This window comes from Mesoplodon bidens (assembly GCF_964165515.1).
Source record: "Mesoplodon bidens genome assembly, chromosome: 7".
NCBI lineage: Eukaryota > Metazoa > Chordata > Mammalia > Artiodactyla > Ziphiidae > Mesoplodon > Mesoplodon bidens.
The window spans coordinates 40067943-40085016 of NC_138164.1; the positions used below are offsets into that span (position 1 = coordinate 40067943).

A 17074-nucleotide genomic window follows, 5' to 3' on the forward strand; every position below is an offset into this window, starting at 1 on the left:
AACACCATCTGTTCATCAAGAGCCCCACGCCGCAGACACACGGCGCGTAGTTAGAGCTCAACGATGAAGCTGGAGGAGAGGCAGGGATCTCCCAGTTGTGTCCGGCCTGGTGGGATTCTAGAGAAGCTATTTCTTTAGGAAGCGTCCCTTTCTTTAGACAGACTGGGGCATTTCCAGTGGCTGGCCACAGTGCCCCGAAAAGGTGGACTCAGATGGACTTGGGCATCAAGGAAGGTTCTGTGGGGGGCTCACGGGCTGTTCTTCCATGTTTCGAACATACAAATCAAGTTGGGGGCAGGCCACCACTAGTGCAGGGCCGACCAGAAGGCACGTTCAACAAAGTGTCCCCTCCCTAACCCCTGCAGCCCCTTCTACAAAAGGAAGACCAAAAGGAAGATGTCCAGGGAAGCCTCATCTAAAAGGTGGAGGAGCAACATTCCTCGGTGCAAGTGTCCTGGCCGTGGCTGCAGCGGGAGGACCACACCATGCCACCCTCTGGCTGGGTGTCATGATGAAATTTGGACATTATACCAGAAGCCAAAGGGTCACTCCATCAAACCCTTAAGAAAAGGATGAGGGACGAAGCGTGTGTGCCCTCGAAGCCCCAATCTTCTTCTGGTGCTCCAGTCTTCAAAACTTACACAAGCTGCCTCTTACATGTCTCCTTCAGTTGTCACCTTGGGACAAGGACCTCTGAGCACCTGACTAAGGAAACAGAAAGGCCCCTGCCACAATCATCCTACTGAACCCTCTCCCCTCCCCTCAAAAAGGGCCAGCAGCCCCCTTCCCTTGAAAGGGCTTTTCTTCAGAAAGGGCGGCCTGGACTTAGCATGAGAGGGGAATGCACTTTAGAGACACCTGGGACCATGGGGTGCTTTCAAAGCCTCTCCCCGCCCTTCCAGGTCTTGACTGGTGGGGTTTTCAATATTAACGCCGCACAGATAAATAACACCCAGTGGCAGGATGAAGTGTTCTTATGTGCACAGGGTCAGATGGAGGGTTGAGGCCCCGAGCGTGGTCCGGTGTCACGGGAGTGGAGGCGGGGCGGGGCGGGGGGCTGGCCGTGAAGAAACAAGAGGAGGAGGGGCAAGGCTCAGTACTGGATCCTGCTGACTACACCCCCCCACACACACACACCCACACCCACACCCACCCACACCCACACCCACACCCACACACTTATAAACTTTAGCTGCCCCATGAACTTTTTGTGAACTGTTTAAAAGTGGAGGTCTGTTGAACAAACAGCGGCGCCACTGCCAGCCATAATTTCATTGCAACGAGCTAAAGACTTTTAACTCTTCAGGTTCCGGGCCAAAGATGGACCTGAGCGGAAAGGGCCAAGGAGCCGGGGGCCCTGCCTGGCGTGAGGCCCTTCTCCAGAGTGACAGCCCAAATCCTGGGCAGGAACACCCTCATCCTGGGCAAAGGCCATACTGCGTATACCCCACCATCACTGAAGAACGGGCCCACCCCCCATCTCTCTGGGATGTAGAACTAAACTAACTAAGGGGATCGTGGGCGCAAGGGACACAGAGATAGGGTCAGAGACACCGCCACGCTCACCCCATTCCTCTTCTAGAAGCGGCTATTGAAATAGTTGGGGGTCTTTCTTACTTTCTTCTTCTTCTTTTTTTTTTAACCTCCAAGGAAAAGTTCTTCAAAAGTGACTTCCCTGACCCTTGGCTGTGGGTCATGCTGCAGGGGGCAAATGACGTGATTTAGATGACAGACAGAGCAGGCGCTTTGCTGCTGTATATAAGAGGCTCATCTGCCCTTATTTCTCAACGACCCCCCCCCTTTTCTTCCACAGGTGGGTGATGCTTCTGGAAGTGCCAAGATGTGTGAAGTCAGTCATGAAAAGCACTTTACAAGCACCAACCTGTTTCCAGTGGGAGCTGCTAAGCTACACCCTGGCTCTGGGTTTTAACCCTTTTTTCCAGCAGTGGAGAGAAGGGGGCAAGGATGTGGGACAGGGATGAAGAGGGAAGGTGACCAAGAGAAGGGGTCAGCCGGGGAGACGGAAGAGCGTCTGGTTTCTGAAGAACAGACCAGGAATTGTGGTGGCTGCCCGCTGAACACCCAGTTCTGCGAGAGACCCGGCTTGCAAAACGCAGACTTGCCGCGTGGTCTCCGGCTTTCGGTCTGGCCCTAGGGGCAAGCACAGGAGAGCTTGAGTCTCCCTCGACAGACTTGGGCAGTCATCTGGTCCGGGAGCCAAGAGTTATGATTAGCATCCGAGCTTGGCCTGGACGCTGGGGAGAAGAGCCTGATTGGCAGAAAGAGGTCAGAGGGACCAAGATTAGGAGCTGTCCCCCCAACCTCGGCATCCCTGAGCGAGGGCACTTTGGCCCTCTGTGAAAAGACACGAGGGGGCACACGGATCCCCAGCTGCACCCACCACCGTTCTGCCGATTCCTGCCATGAAGACACCATTATGGAATGAGGAGAAGGAGAGAAGGTTTGTTTTGTTTTTTTTCTTTAAAGGCGACTTCCCTTGGCAGGCAACAAACAGGCTGCAAAGGAAGGAGCAGTGGCCGTGAGAGGCTGGCGTGAGCGCAGGGAGGAAGGCAGCACCAGGCCACTCCTGCCACCTCTCCTTTCTCTCCACCCCAGCTCCTCCTGGCACCGGGCCACTTTCCACTGCCTCCGCCCTTGAGGCGCTGATGGATTGGTTCAAGTCTGCACAGCACGCTTGTCAAGTGACAGCGACGGAATGGGAAGCAGTGCCACCAAACCATCCCAACTCCACTCCAATACGAACGGTGCCCCTTCCTAGGGCCTCACTCTCTAGGCACCCCATGCCGCATCAGGCATTTATTCAGTTAGTGACCAAGAAGACCTGGACGGGTTTTGGGGAGCTTCCGGCTCAGAAGGCCGGGCAGACGGCAGGGCTCCCAGCCAGCATGCCATGTGCCACGGTCCTCCGTAGGCTGGGGACCTCTTCGGGGAAGGGGTGTCTCTCGCTGCACCGGCATGGCTGGTTCTCTGTGGAGGACACGCGCGCGCGCGCAGTCACCACAGCCTCCCAGCTCCCACTCTCATCCACGGCGTGTCTCTGGGCAGGTGGCCGGACCTCTTCAACTCTGGCCCCCTCATCTGTAAATATTTGGCACCGTGTTTTCCAGAGGATTAAACTGCACTATGGACTCGAGTTCTGCCTGGCAATAGCTGGTGCAGGCCACATCTGACCCATTAAACAGCATCTGACTCCACTAAACATTCTACGTAACAAACCAACCCCAGAATGGCTACATAGTTTCCTTGCGGCAGAGGGAAGGCTGAGGCAGGGACACAGAGGGGGCCAGGGAGGGGTGACCTTCTGCAGAGTGTGTGGCTTTCATGGAAGCCCAAAGCTCATGGCGCGGGAGCCCTTCCTGGGACTGCTCCAAGCGCAGACTGAGTCACACACAGACACTTCTCTACTGGTGTCAAGGAAGGGAGGGAAGAAGAAGTTCCTATTTTAGCACTGGGGGCCGCGAGGAGGTGGGAGATGAGAAAAAGCGGTCCAGGGTGTGCAGCGTTGGGGCAAGTCCTCCTGGGATGTTTTCCCCAGTATGTGTAGCAGTGGGGAGAAGGGAACCCCAAGGATGCCCCCAGGTCGGGGCGAGGGTCGCAGGCGTCCTGGGGTGTGGCTGAAGGAGGTCGCCCGACGGGTCCTGCAGCCGGGCATGGGTGCTGGGGGGGAGTGAGGAGTGGAAGGAGTGATCCAGCCTGCCCAGGCGCTGTCTCTTGGCACACTCCAAGTCATGGCTGTCGCCGCCTCCAGAGGCGTCCCCACTCACGACCCAAGTTTTGCATTAGTAACAGAGCTGCGGAGCAGGAGTGCGGGTGTGACGGGGTGGGGGACGGGAAACTCACGCGGCTGGCCCTGACCTTTTGAGCAACCAGAACCTTCCCTGCCTCCTCCCAGGGCGCCAGGATAGCGCCGCGAGCCACTCGGGTCAGTCGGGAGTGAACTTGGCCCGCAGCGGCAGCGGCGGCGGCGAGTGGGGGAGGGGCGCCCCCTCCCCCGCCTCAGCCCCGAGCACGGATCGGTCGGCAGCAAAGGGATTTTCTCTCCCACCACACACACCCGCGCTGCCGCAGGCTCCGCGCCCCTCCTACGCCAGGTCCCCGCGCGGGGCCGCCCCCCCACACGCACCCCCCGCCCGACCTTCCAGGACCCCCGGCTCTCTCGGCCAGCCCCCGACCCCAGCTCACCCCGCCCGCGCGCTCCTCTGGGCTCCCCCTTCCCAGGCGCCTGCCGCTGAATCTCTGACAAAAAGCAACTTTGGGTGGGTGCACGGAGAACCCAGGATGTGCGGCGGCGCGCCCCAGGGGAGTGGGCACTGACTGGAGACCGCTCCGGCCCATCGTCCTGCGCTCCCTTCGGCCAGTCTGGAGTGTTCTCTCCGTGGAAGCCTCCCCCACCTTCCCCGATTCAAAGATGCAAGCCAGGTGTAGCCAACTGTAAAAGGGGGCTCGGGGGCTTGGGGAGGGGGGCACCAGCAAGGATCGACCGGGAGAGCCGCCGCCAAACCGGGGCTGCCCGCCACACACCCCCTTTCCCAAAAACAGAGCCGTGGCCCCCCGTCAGCTCTTGGACCAACCTCAGACACTTCCCCTTCCCCCCGCCAAACCCCCCTCCCGACGCCAGGCCTCGGCTTTTTGTTCCTTGCACTTTCTTTCACGGTTGTGCCACACACAAGCACGCGTGTACGCAAGAGGGGGCCCCATTTGGAAGCTGGTGTCCCTCAACAGGAGGCAGCAGCCCAGGACAGGAAACCTCGGTTGAAAGCAATCAATCAACCTGACTCCTCTCCTCCCCGCCCACCCACCCTCCACACCCCCTCGGGTCTGGTCCCTACAGGCTGGGTTCCCACTTGGAGTCTACACAACCTGGAGGCAGATCCAGAATAAACGATCCATAGACCACGACTCTAGACGAGGTGTCACTGCACTGCAGCCTCCATCAGGGCTTTGTAGAAATAAAGTGAACTCACTGCAAACTCCTCCCCCCACAAGGAACAAGCTAGACCAGAAAGCTATTAACGACAGCTATCATTAGTACACACAGGAAGCACAAAGGAACTTTTTACGAATAAAAGATGCATAAAACACAGGGTCCTGTGACCTGCACCCGGCTTCCCTGCTGATTGTGTGCAGCCTGGGAGTCCTGGGAAGGCTGGGGATGAGGGTCAGAGGAGGACAGGGGCTCCCACTTTCTTTACGAGGAACAATAGGAACCCCACGTCTGTTCATCTTGGAACCCGGAACACCCCAAACAAAGCTGTGGGAAAACTGCGGTAGACGTGGGGGCCCGTGAATTTTTCTAGCTGTTCAGAGCTTAATTACTCCTCCTTGACCCGTGGGACCAGACACGACACCACCAAGGTTAAAATGCCCCAAACAGCGCCCAGCAGATGTGAGCGAGCTGGCAGACGCGCCAATGAGACCTGCCTGCCTCGGAGCACGATAACAAGTGACTCATACGTTGCATATCGTTGAAAGAAAATTATTTTTCTCTAATTTGCATTTGCTTCGGGGGAAAAAAAAGCCAACCAGAGTCCCTCTTCACAAGCACGAGTCTAATCCTGGAAATGCAGCCCGGCTGCTTTAAGAGAGCTGGAAGGAGGGAAAGACTGCCAGCGCTTTGGCGTTGCAGGCTTGTTTATCTTTCCGCCTTTCCTCCAAGGCGAAACTCGTTTTGCAAGCAACATTCCTACAGAAAATGGCACACGTCCTAAAAAGAGACCAATTTATAGAACTGGCACCGAAGTTCATGTATCATTCCAGAAGCATCTCCCAGCTCCCCACTAGGGAACCCAACTAGATGTAGAAGTCCACATTATAACTCAGAGAGTAGATGTGGGGGCAGGGGGGAGCGGAGGTGGACCCGTAATTTGCAGATATCCTGCAAGCTGTACACTCAGGGGCCGAAATCACACAGAAGGGCAGGATATAGAATTAAGTCAGCTCTAAATGATCCTCCAAAGCCCGGGGGCCAGGGCTGCGGAAGCCTTCAACCTTGAGGTTGGGGGGAGTGGTGCTTACCCCCAGCTTGCCCCAGGACAGCCCAGGGGCAGGCCCATCTTCTGGACCATCCTGAGGACCATCCTGAGCCTGCCAGCTTGGACCGGCCCAGCGGGGTACTGCTGCCACCCACCAACTGTTCTCCCTCCCACCCTGGCGCCTCCCCGCAGTGCCTGGCAGAGGACCAGGAACTCAGAGAAGGCCGGGCTGTGGGCAACTCGTTGATTAAGTCACAGAGTGGGTGGCGCTGTGGGCAGACCTCAAGACAGCACCGCTGGTCCTGCAGCTGAAAGGCAAGTGCGCTCTTAAAAACCGGGAAGGCAAAGGGAGGCGGGTGATCAAAAGCCGACTTGCACCCCTCCCCACCCCCATTCACCCCCCTTCGGGTCCTGAACCTACACACTTGTGTTTCCAATCCAGGAAACGGGGCCGAGGGCATAGAACACAGCGGCCGCCTGTCTCTTGAACTTGTCTGAATAACAGGGCCATTTCAGAGGAAGAACAATGGCCTTCAGAGCCTCTGCAATTTCCAGAAAGCCTTCAGTTAATACATTCTTTCCAACAGGCTTGCTTTAGGGTGGAAAGTTACTTTCCCAAATCTTAACAACCCGGTCACAAGCCACTGAGGCCCCAGGTCAACAGATCCCGGCCAAACCCCTCCAGACAGTTGACACTCATGACCCCGCAGGCCTTCTCCTGCCACCTCTGCCTAACAAGTTCCCTAATCCACAACACACCAACCAGCGCGCACGTCCACCACGATCCCAGGAGCCAGAAAGATGCGTGTCGCGGGGTGCGGGGGTGCGGGTGCCGCCGCCGGAGGGCTCTCTCGCAGCGCATCCGAGGGCTCCCGGGCCAGCAAGGGGCGGCCACCTCTGCAGCTCTCCGTGGGCCTGCACAGTGCACGCATTGTGTGAGCGCCGAGGAGGCACAGCGCTGCTCCTGCACCAACAGCTGTCACATTATTTGCACTCGCTGTAAACAGCCTTCACATTCCCCCCTTACCACACAGTTAAAGCCAGACTAACAATCCAGTTAGAGATCAAACCAACAGCAGCATTGTGTCTGCCTTCGCACCAAGCCCAGCAGCTGGCAGGTTTCTCCAGAACAAGAGACCCCCCCTCCCCCCACCCTTCCAGGCTCCAGCCAAGGCTAGCCTAGGCAGCAATGCGTGTGTCGCTGCTGATTGTTAAAGCAAGAGAACACAGCCATTTCGCGCAGAGTTCTGTGGGGTTCATCAGCTCTCTCCCAGAGTTTCTTCCTCTCAGGCCCCCTCCCCCATTTCCTCAGCTGGGAATAAAGGTTGTTCAGACTCCCAGGGTCGGTTTCTCTGCTCAGCAAAGCGTGGGTCGGCCTGCCCCGGCCAAGCCTGGGGTCCTGCAGCCCTCTCTACCGTGGTCCCAGAGGCTAGGCAGCTCGGCACTTTCTGCAGCCCAAAGCCTCATGTTTCGGAAAACCGTCCAACTCCCTGAATCCTTCCTGGTCGCCCCACTGATCAAAATGTCTCCTTTTATGATTTTTGGTTAAGTCGAACATTTCCATCATCGTCATTATTAGCGCAAATTACACGCCTAATCGGTCCTTAAATAGATTTTAATTAAATAATCATACAAGGCTCATTTTATGACTTAAGAAAGGCATTCGTTTTCCTTATAAACTTTCCACCAGGATATAGAATAATGATAGCAGACAAATACTTATTCTTTGAAAAGCACCAATAACTGATGGGCAGAGTATTGGGAAAGCAGACCCTGCTTCACACCTTCTGGAATCCAAGTGGAGACTAGACAGACCACATCTGCACAACTTTCCTCCGGAGAAGGGAGAGGGGATTTCTTCCTCCAAAGCATTACTTTTGTCTTCTCTTTGGGGCCAGGAGAAAGGAACCCCAAATGTTCCTTTTCCTTGCCCATCTGAAGAGATGTCTCCAGCTTAGAAGTCTCTTCTAGAGACCACTCCTCGCCACCCCCATCTGTTTTCCACCCCTCAGTCTGCTGAGAGCCGTGGTGGAAAGCAGGCAGGCTGTGCTTGTTAAATGCTCTGTAAAATGCTGTTAATAAAATAATAAATACAAAGGATGGAGGCTGCTGGTTCCATGGGTGTTTTGACTGGAAATGCCTTGGCACTTGTCATGTGTTTACGGGAGGGCAGACAACTCTAGGAATTACATAGTTTGGACATCTCTGTACTTCATTTATTCTTTCCTAATTGACGTAGGCCTAGAGCTATGTCAAGTTTGCATTTGTACAGAACTGTTAAATGCCTAAGAGTTTCTCCAATTAAACCAAGTTTTAAATCAGACCCAAGGCTGGAACGTACTCTCGGCCTCGCCCCACTCCACCCCTCTGCCTCTGTGGCTGGAGAAAACAAACAGACCCTCAACAAGATCCCCTGTCCTTGCTCTCCCCACCTTCACCACCCCCACCCGCGGGGGGGCACCTAGGGCAAAGGTTAAGGTGTCTTTCAGATTACAGGCAAGGCCCTGGCTACACACACTGGAAAGCACTGCAGTTGGGCGCATCCTGGGCATACTCGAACCTCTAAAATAGTGAGCTAAGATCGGGGGAAAACTGCTGGCCTGGTAAAACCCACTGTTCACAAAACAATGTCAGCAAAGACTGGAAGGCATTCTTTAGAGAGGTACCAGGGACTCATGCCTACTGAAGCTCTTTCAGCACAAAGGCTTTTAGGGGAAGAAGGGAAAAGGGGGGTGGGGGGGAGGAGAGAAAGGGAGGGCTCCTGTTTCAGAGCAGGCATCCCCAGAGAGTCAAGAACCAAGTGTAGCTTCAATCAAACGCTGACTTCCCCTCTGGGAGTCTAGTAGGAAACCTGATCACAGTAGCTTACTACCGGCCTGGATCCATACAGGTCTGGTTTTCTTCTCATGCTAGTAAAGTTTTTAAAATACATATCCATAGAAAAGAAGCAATCCCTGACAGACTTTTATTGAAAACCACACTGAGACCTCATAACATCCGGACTTAATCCCTATCAGACAAACCACAGCACCTCTGGCCTCTGCAGCGGGCCAGACCCTTTCACCTCTTCCCACCAGGTCTCTCCCCTCCAGCCGCTGCTGTTCCCTCCCCCCGAAAGAATGACGGGAGGACTTGCCAAAGAGCACCTAGATACCGGTTCTGGAATCAATTCCTAACCATATAAATGATCCCACTTAGGGGGAGAAAAAAAAATCCCAGCCTTTTCATATGGATTCCTTTAAAGCCCAGAATGCAAAGAACTGTAACAAAGGGAAAGAAGGAGGAACCCACGGAGGCAGACCTGGAGGAATAGCCTCAGGAATACCCTTGGAGGGGAGCTTAACCTGCAGGTTGGTCCCCAGACACTGGCCTACGCAGGTCTTGCGGGGGGAGGGCGGCGGGCATCTCAGGGGCAGCAGGGAACGGAGAAGCAACCTATAGGAATCTGACCAGTCATTCAAAGCAATTACTAATCCTCCGGGCCTACTATGTGCCAAGTATTCTTTGATCCTAAAGGTGGAAAATTATACCCAGTCTGACAAATAAGAAACTTACTGAGGCTCAGAGGCCATAAATAACCTGTCCCCAAGGTCACACAGCTAGTAAAAATGGGCCACGGTCAAACTCAGTCCTGGAGTTGCGGAGAGGAGCCAATTATCGGTCAAATTGTGCCATCCCGAATCCCCAAGAAGTTCGGAAGGCTTCCTTAGCCCTTGTACTCCAATACAGAGTAAAAGGATAGCACTTAACACCTATGAAATTCGGTCCACAAGAAGCCCGCATCCTAGTTTCTCCTACACCCAGAAATCTCTTGGTCCATGTGAAGTCTTTCGAAATTTCTGCCAACATCCTACCCATCTCCCTACACTGGAACACCCTGCTGTGAGGCCAGGGATTCCCAACAAGGCTCCACTTTCCCCTCCTCCAGGAGCCCAGAACAGGCAGTGGGAGGTGGGTGCTACTCTTAGGTCTCTGGAAAAAGTGCTGACACCTGGAACTACAAGAAGGCTTGCCACACTAGTTTTGCCACATAAAGCAATCAATCAAATTATCTAGACAGAGCAAAAGCCGTTTGGAAAGACTGCCTACATCTACCTTTCCTAGGACTTTAATGAAAAACCCAGGGACCAAAGTGGGCTGGGGAGGCAACTGAGGGGGAAGCGGCTTGCAAGATGCTGGACCCTCCTGGACTCCTGGGGGTCCCCACAAAAAGCCAAGTCCCGAGACAAGCCGGAGGTTGGGGTTCTCTCTCCTCTCCTCAACTTCTCATCCCAGCAGCGCAGGGTCAGCGCTCAACATCCCCTCCCCACCCCATCTTCAATTTCCTGGTCTGCCCCGGGCTTTCAGAAGCTCTGGGAACCATCCACACCCGATGCCACAGACGCCACAGGCTCCACGACCCAGGGCCGTCTCCAGCTCAGCTCGGTGGGAAGGGGAACGGGCAGGAGCGCTGGACACTCAGCCGCCCCTGCGGCTTCCCGGCCCCGGGCGGGTGGCTCCTCCAGTGGCCGAGGCTCCGGATGCGTGAAATGGCTCCAGGAGCTCCTGGGGCAGGCCAGGGCCTCCGCAGCGGGAGGGACCGAGGCGATGGCGGAGCCGGGTCCTCACCCCTCTAGTCAGCCAAACACGCCCCGGCGGCCCGGCAGCCCCTGGCTTGCAGCCAGTGGCTTTCTCTCTTTTTTAAACTTTCCGGCCTTGGCGATCACCGCCGATTGGGACAGGATTTCCAGCCCCCGCCTTCCCTCCTCCACACCCTCCGTGCAGGCCCTTCCAACCTCCAGGGAGGTGATCCCCCCCCCCCGGCACCGTGAGTCCCTGGCCCCGGCAGACCCTCCCCCGCCCCCGCCACTCTGGGCCACCTGGAACGAGCCGCTTCCCAAAGCGATCGGCGTCCGGCCGAGTCTGGGGCTGCTGCTGCGTCCGGGGAGGAACTCCCGCAGCCTCCAAAGGTCTAGGTCTGCCCGCAGCGGCATGCAGAACCGCCCCCTACTCGCGGGGGGGGGGGCGGGGAAAGTTTAAGGCCTGTCTTTAAAAAAAAATTTAACTCTTCAGATGCAAGAATTTGGGTGCCCTTGGCACGGTTATAAGCGCTCGGGTAGAACAACAGAAATGGGGGGTGCCGGAAATGGTGCAGGAAGACCCCTATAACCCTATAAACCTCTCCTCCCCCCTCGCAGTTACTATTAGCATTAAAAGATCCCAGTGCCTTCAATGCAATAGTGCCTGTTTATAACTTTTCCCTGCTGGGTCCCCATACCCTAAACAAGCCCCCTCCTCACGTTTTGAAATCACCAGGGCAAAGATCGCTCCCAAATCTGTGACCTCCCGGAGCTCTTGGGCCTCTCACCTGCTCTGCCCCTGGCACCCTGACTTCACTCACCCTCTTCCCCCCAGTAGTTCCTCTGGTTTGCACCTAGACAATAAATTTAGTTTCATTTAGCTTCCGGTCTTTAACTTTAGCAGGTCTCCTTTTTGCATGCAAATCAATATGGCAATGACCATCTAAAAGCTCGCCCAGCCCCGGGTCAATGTAAATTGATCATTGTCCGCCTTCCACAAAATAACACCGGGAGTCTGTGATGCATAACGAGATTATACTGGAAACTGTCTTTTAGATCAAATTCTATTTAATGCTGTCAGGATCTTCTCCTAGCGGACTTCCCCGCTAGTCTAATCACGGGGCGCCGGAGCCCATGGATGCTGAGGGGCGATGGCTGGCCGGGGAGACATGGTTCTAAGAAATAACAAAGTGCGGGGACGCCCCCACCCAATTCCAACACCCTCGAATAGGGGCCGGCGGAAATGAGCCTGCGCTGGGAAAGGGGGCCTGCTACAGAAACGTTGCGGGGGGGGGCGGGGGAAGCTCGTTGGTTAATTCCCATCCAACAGAAAGTCAGCTATCCCTTCCGGAGGAACACATGGCGGGCAACCAGCGAAAGCCGACGGGCCGGGCTGGAGGTTGGGAGACGTCCCCAGCCAAGTGCTCGGGGCACAGGCGGCTTGGCTGCCACGGGGGTGGCCTGAGAAGACCTTCCACTCCTGCCCCGGCTGCTTCTCAAGCCAGCGCCACCATCCAGGCCCCGGCAGCGCAGCCAGCCTTGCAAACAGACGGAATCCTGCCAGCCGTTCACTCGGGCGAGGCAGCCCGGTCGGGATAGGCCTCCCCTCCCCTGCCTGGGCGAGGCCCCTCCAGGCCCGAACCGTGTGAGCCGAGGGCTGGAGGCCTCCAGCCAGGAGAAGGTCCTCCCGCCCCTGCGCGGCCCCCAGGGTACGGGTGTGACCCTGGAGCTTAACAGAGGGCCTTCAGAGCTCCTTTCGGCCTCGGGCTGGCGGGGGAGCGGTGGGGCTGGCGGGGGAGCGGTGGGGCCAGCGGGGAGAGGGGCGGTACGGCGGCCCAAGTGGACCCGTGAGGCCCCACGCCCCGCCGGGCTGGGTCTGCCGGGCCCGCCGCCCTCGAGGAAACCACCGAGGTGGCATTGCCGGGGCCGCTGGGCACTCCCGAGGACCGTCCTGGGGTTCGGGCGGCTCGGAGGCCGGCGAGCCTCCTGCCCAGCCCCGGCTGTCGTGCCCAACCCAGCGCGGGCTCCACCCGAGTGCTGTCTTCCCAATAAAAGCTGGAATTCCCGGCTGGGCTCAGACAAAGAAGGACCGCGGCAAACCGACGCCACGCGCAAACCAAACCCAAGCCGAGTTTACGCGCGCGTCTGGGGTCACAGAGGCGCCTGCTAATCCTCCCTACGCTGGCCGTCCCCGCACGGTCTCCTCAAGGGGGAAAAAAAAAAGGGAAAGTAAGCATACCTCCCCTTGATTCCGCCCAGAGGCCGAGCTTCGTACTTCTTTCGGTTCAGTCTCAGTTCACTAGGCCCTGCGCCACCTTAGCAAACAGGGCTTAGAGGAGCGCAACATCCCTTGCTTCCGACCCAGAATGCAAAGCTACTCCTTTTTCCTCCACCATCCATCCTCTCAGGGTCCAGAACTCAAAAATCTTTCAGAAATCCTCCTACCTGCTCAAGACATACTCTCTTCCCCACTCCAGATGGGAAGAAACTATAACCAGAAGCAATCTTAGTAACCAAGGGCCATCCACACTTAGCTAGGCACCGTCACCCTCAGTTTCCCTCTAGCCGAAGACACAGTATTTCCCAGTGAATGAGTGTGCGAATGTGGTTGTGTGGCCCACACTTCCGTGCCCTGCTCTGTCTCACCGGGCAGGAAAATCTTCATCAGGCACTGAGGAGTTTTTGCCGTTCAGCCTGTGTATCTAAGCATGGATGTATGCATGTGAATGCTTTTTGTGTTTCCAGGTGACCCTCTTCACACCTTTAAATGGGCTTTTGTCTCTCGAACGAACTCACAGAAATTCTGCTCCAGTTGCCAGCTCAACAAAGTCTGGGATTTTCTCCTAGAATCTCGCTCTAGGTCTCAGTATTTGCATACCCATGTTTACATTCCTCGCGGCCAGTTCTTTCTCTCTTCTCTATCTCTTGTTCCATGTGGGCACCAGAGCCCAAGTGTCTTGATTTGTCTCAGCACATGTCATTCAGGCGCACATCTTAATCTGTGCATTCCTGTCTAACACGTATACCTCCCCACGACTTACATTCTTGCTTTGCCTATAATGGGGCTCGTTCCCAGACCAATATGGGTTTGCAGTTTAATGTAACTAGAGAATCCCCTAAGACTACAAACCCTAAAAGGAAGAGGAGGGGGAAGGAGAGAGGAATGTGACTAATGATTCATTTCTCTATAGGGTAACCCACCTACCTCAGGGGTCTACCTCAGGGAAAGAACGAGACCAATGCCTGCAGAGTTGTATTAAATTTTTAGACCCATTCAATGTTGACCCCATGGATGTGTATACAAATGATCGATCTTGTACACATCGCTGTCCAACTCCTGTTTGGAGGCTGCCTCCCTGAACATATCTTATTTGAACTCTCCACAAGTTCATGGTTAAAAGTGTTTTTATTTACATAGACAACTCAAGGACCCCTTTGCTCTCTCCGACGCATACCTGTACGCAGTGGACAGGCATTTCAGGCTTGGGTCTTTGGTAGGCAACACTCTCGGTCAGAGGCCCCACTGACTAAAGCTCTGAGCAGACCTTCACATACTGGGCCGCTGGGAACGGTAAGGTCTAACCTCTGCATCTCCCCAACTCACTTCCTTAAGTGAGGGTGCCCACTGTGTGTGTTCACACCTTCCCCATTGAGAAGTATCGGGTCAAATTAGATCACCTAGCAGCTGCGTTTGGTTCCTCGAAGAATCGAGCCCAATGTACCAGGATGTGAGATTGCATACACAGAAGAGAAAGGAAAACCCTAAGCCCAGACTCCCGCCTCCTCTCCCCAGGGGGCTACTTTGCCTCCAGGAATTGCTACTACACTCCCCACCCCCACTCTCCCTATCGTCTTTAAAGGGTTAAGAGAAACCCTCGCAGCCTTGCCTCCACCCTGGTCGCTGGGCCCAAAGGCTCGCTCGCTCACGGGAGTCTGCCGCCACCTCCGCGGCCCGCCCCCAGACAGACAGAACGCTGGAGCGTGACCGCGCCTGCAGGGTCGGGGTGGGACTCTACGGGCTCGGGCTGCCCCGAGCGCACAGCGGGTCCGCCCCGGCCCCGGCCCACAGCGCTCCCGCCAGCCCGGCTGCCGGGGCACAGTCACAGCTCTGCGCGCTGGGCAGTCCGATTTTTATCTTGTCTAATCCCAAACTGGGCGGGGAGCACAGGCGTCGTGCTTAGAGAACAAGAGATAGGCGAGGGAGACGGGGAGGAGCAGCCAGGCAGCGACGCGAGCGGGAGCGAGTTAAAGACACAGTCGAGGCGACCGAGAGCAGGAAGAAAGAGCGGGCTGCGCGGGCCTCGAGGCGCCGCACGCAACGCGCCGCCCGGCCAAGTTACACTCACCTCCCGGTCGCCCCTCGCCGCCCATCCCTCCCCACTTCCCAGAGGCGCTCTCCGCAGCCCGGGCCGCGGGGTCCCGGCCTGTGTGGGAGGCACAGGCCCGGCCGGCCCTGCAAAGGGCTGGAGAGAATCGCTAATAAGCTGTGCGGCCCATTGATCCGGAGAACACTTCCTAATGAACTCTCAGTCACCTACTGGTGACAGTGCCTCAAAGGACAGCGCTGGGGCCGTCCGAGCCCCAACCCCGACCTGCCCGCGGAGCGCCTGGCGCCCGAGCCCCGCGCCCCCCCCCCACTACCCCAGGCAATCCCGGTGAGTGGCGGCGTAAACCCGCACACTAAAGGCCAGCCTCGGATTAAACCTGGACGGCATATTAATCACCGCCATCTCCCCGCTTCCTCCTCGCGGTGAAATCATGCCCAAAATAAACACGGGAACCGACACTGCAAAGCCCAGACCAGATAACGGGTCGGGGGTGGAGTGGGAAGGGTCGAGAAGCAAATGTGTTTTCCAAGTGTCCACGTACAGGAGTCTCAGAGGCCGACAATTAAAATGCCTTCCACACAAGCAATTCTGTTGGCCAAACCGAATCCAACACCTCCTAAGGATTAATTTCGGCCCGCGGTGTCCGTTTCCAGTGCCACAGCAAGTGTCACATGGCTACAAATACCCAAGTCTGTCTGCGTTCACCACCCACCACCTTCTGGGGTGGGCCATTTCCTCCTCGTTTTTATTCCTAAGTCATTTTACGGATTTTTCTCCAGAGACTACCCCTAGAAGCAAATACCACTACCCCTCCTCTGGCCTTCTCTCAAAAAAGAAAAAAACAAACAAACAAAAAAGCAGCTAAAACCCTGAGCTGTCTACTCTAGACACAAGAGGCTGTACGAATACCTATTTGAAGCGCGCTGGTTTCTTTTTTTAAGGTTTGTTTTTAAATACACATAACCCTCCCCCCTCCTTCGCTCTTCCATCCCCGCAACCCCCCAACCCTTTAGACGCCGGCGGCGCGCGCCCTCGCGCGCGGGCACTCACAGCCTCTAGCTGGAGATCGCGGACTTTCTGGAAAAGATTCATTAACTGCAAATTAAGCCTCGCCCCGGCTTCGGCCTACACGCGGCCAGGCTCAGCCGTCTCAGGGACCCGGGGACGTGCCCACTCGAGAGTGCAGGCGGCGCGAAGCCCGCCGGGACCACGCGTGCCTCGAGCCGCCCTACTCCGCACACGGCGCCCCGGGGCTTGCTTGGTAAACAGCAGGAGCACGTCGCCGCCGCCCCGAGCCCCCTAGTTGGCGGAGGCTCTGCAGCGCAGCCGCCCGCCTGCTCCGAGCGCGGGCCCCAAGGCGCAGCGGCGCCTCGCCCTCCCCGCCTCGGCCGAGGATCGCGCCCGGGTGCGCAAGTTCCTCTTCGCCCTCAGCCTCTGCGCCGCACGCCCTCCGAGTGGGACCAACTTCCTCCGGCCGCAGACTCGCACACGCCCTACAGGGCTTTCCACCAGACTCCACGCTACCCAGAGGAGGACCTAGGTCTCGCGCCCCCGACCGCCGCCGCCCCCGCCCCCGCACGATCTACCCCCACCCCTGGGGTCTCACAACTTAAAACCAACCCCACGACGTCGCGGGGAAGGTGGGGGTGGACCAGGGTGGCAGATTACAATTTTAAAAGAACATTTACAAAACAAAGCGTCTGACCTGACTGGCTGGCTGGCGGGCAGGCAGAGTCGGAACCCCTCGCTCTGCTCCATTTCCTAGTATTTTTTTTTTTAATCCACGTGATTCACGCTTTGGAGCAAGCCAAAGAAAGCCAAAACAACAAAAAACCGGGACTCCCCTCACGAGTCGCGCGGCAGCGGCGGCAGGTCGAGCTCGGCTCGGGGCGCCCGCCACACACACCCTCGCGCACGCACACGCCGTCGTTCCACGAGCAAGAACGAGCTGCCCCCGGAGAGGCGAGACGAGGCAGCGGCGGCTGGGGGTTTTTACAGTTCTTTCCCGAGTCGAAAAAGAAAGCAGACGGGAACCCGCCGCCCTCCCTTTCCTGCTAGCGAGCTAACGACGAGCCGAGCTTCCCAACTTCCAGCCCAGCTCACCCCCCCGCCCCCCACGCCCGACTCGCGGCACTCAGCGACGACCGCGCTCCCGCGCACACAGGCACACACTGCCTGCAAACTTCCACTCCGC

The 17074-nt window shown here is 56.9% G+C and overlaps 1 pseudogene across 1 annotated transcript in view; it reads right to left on the bottom strand.

Annotated features, from left to right (window-relative positions):
• The window catches only part of LOC308620769 (centrosomal protein of 78 kDa-like), a 571052-nt pseudogene that overhangs the window by 54739 nt on the left and 499239 nt on the right, over positions 1-17074 (bottom strand). The window lies entirely within an intron of this gene.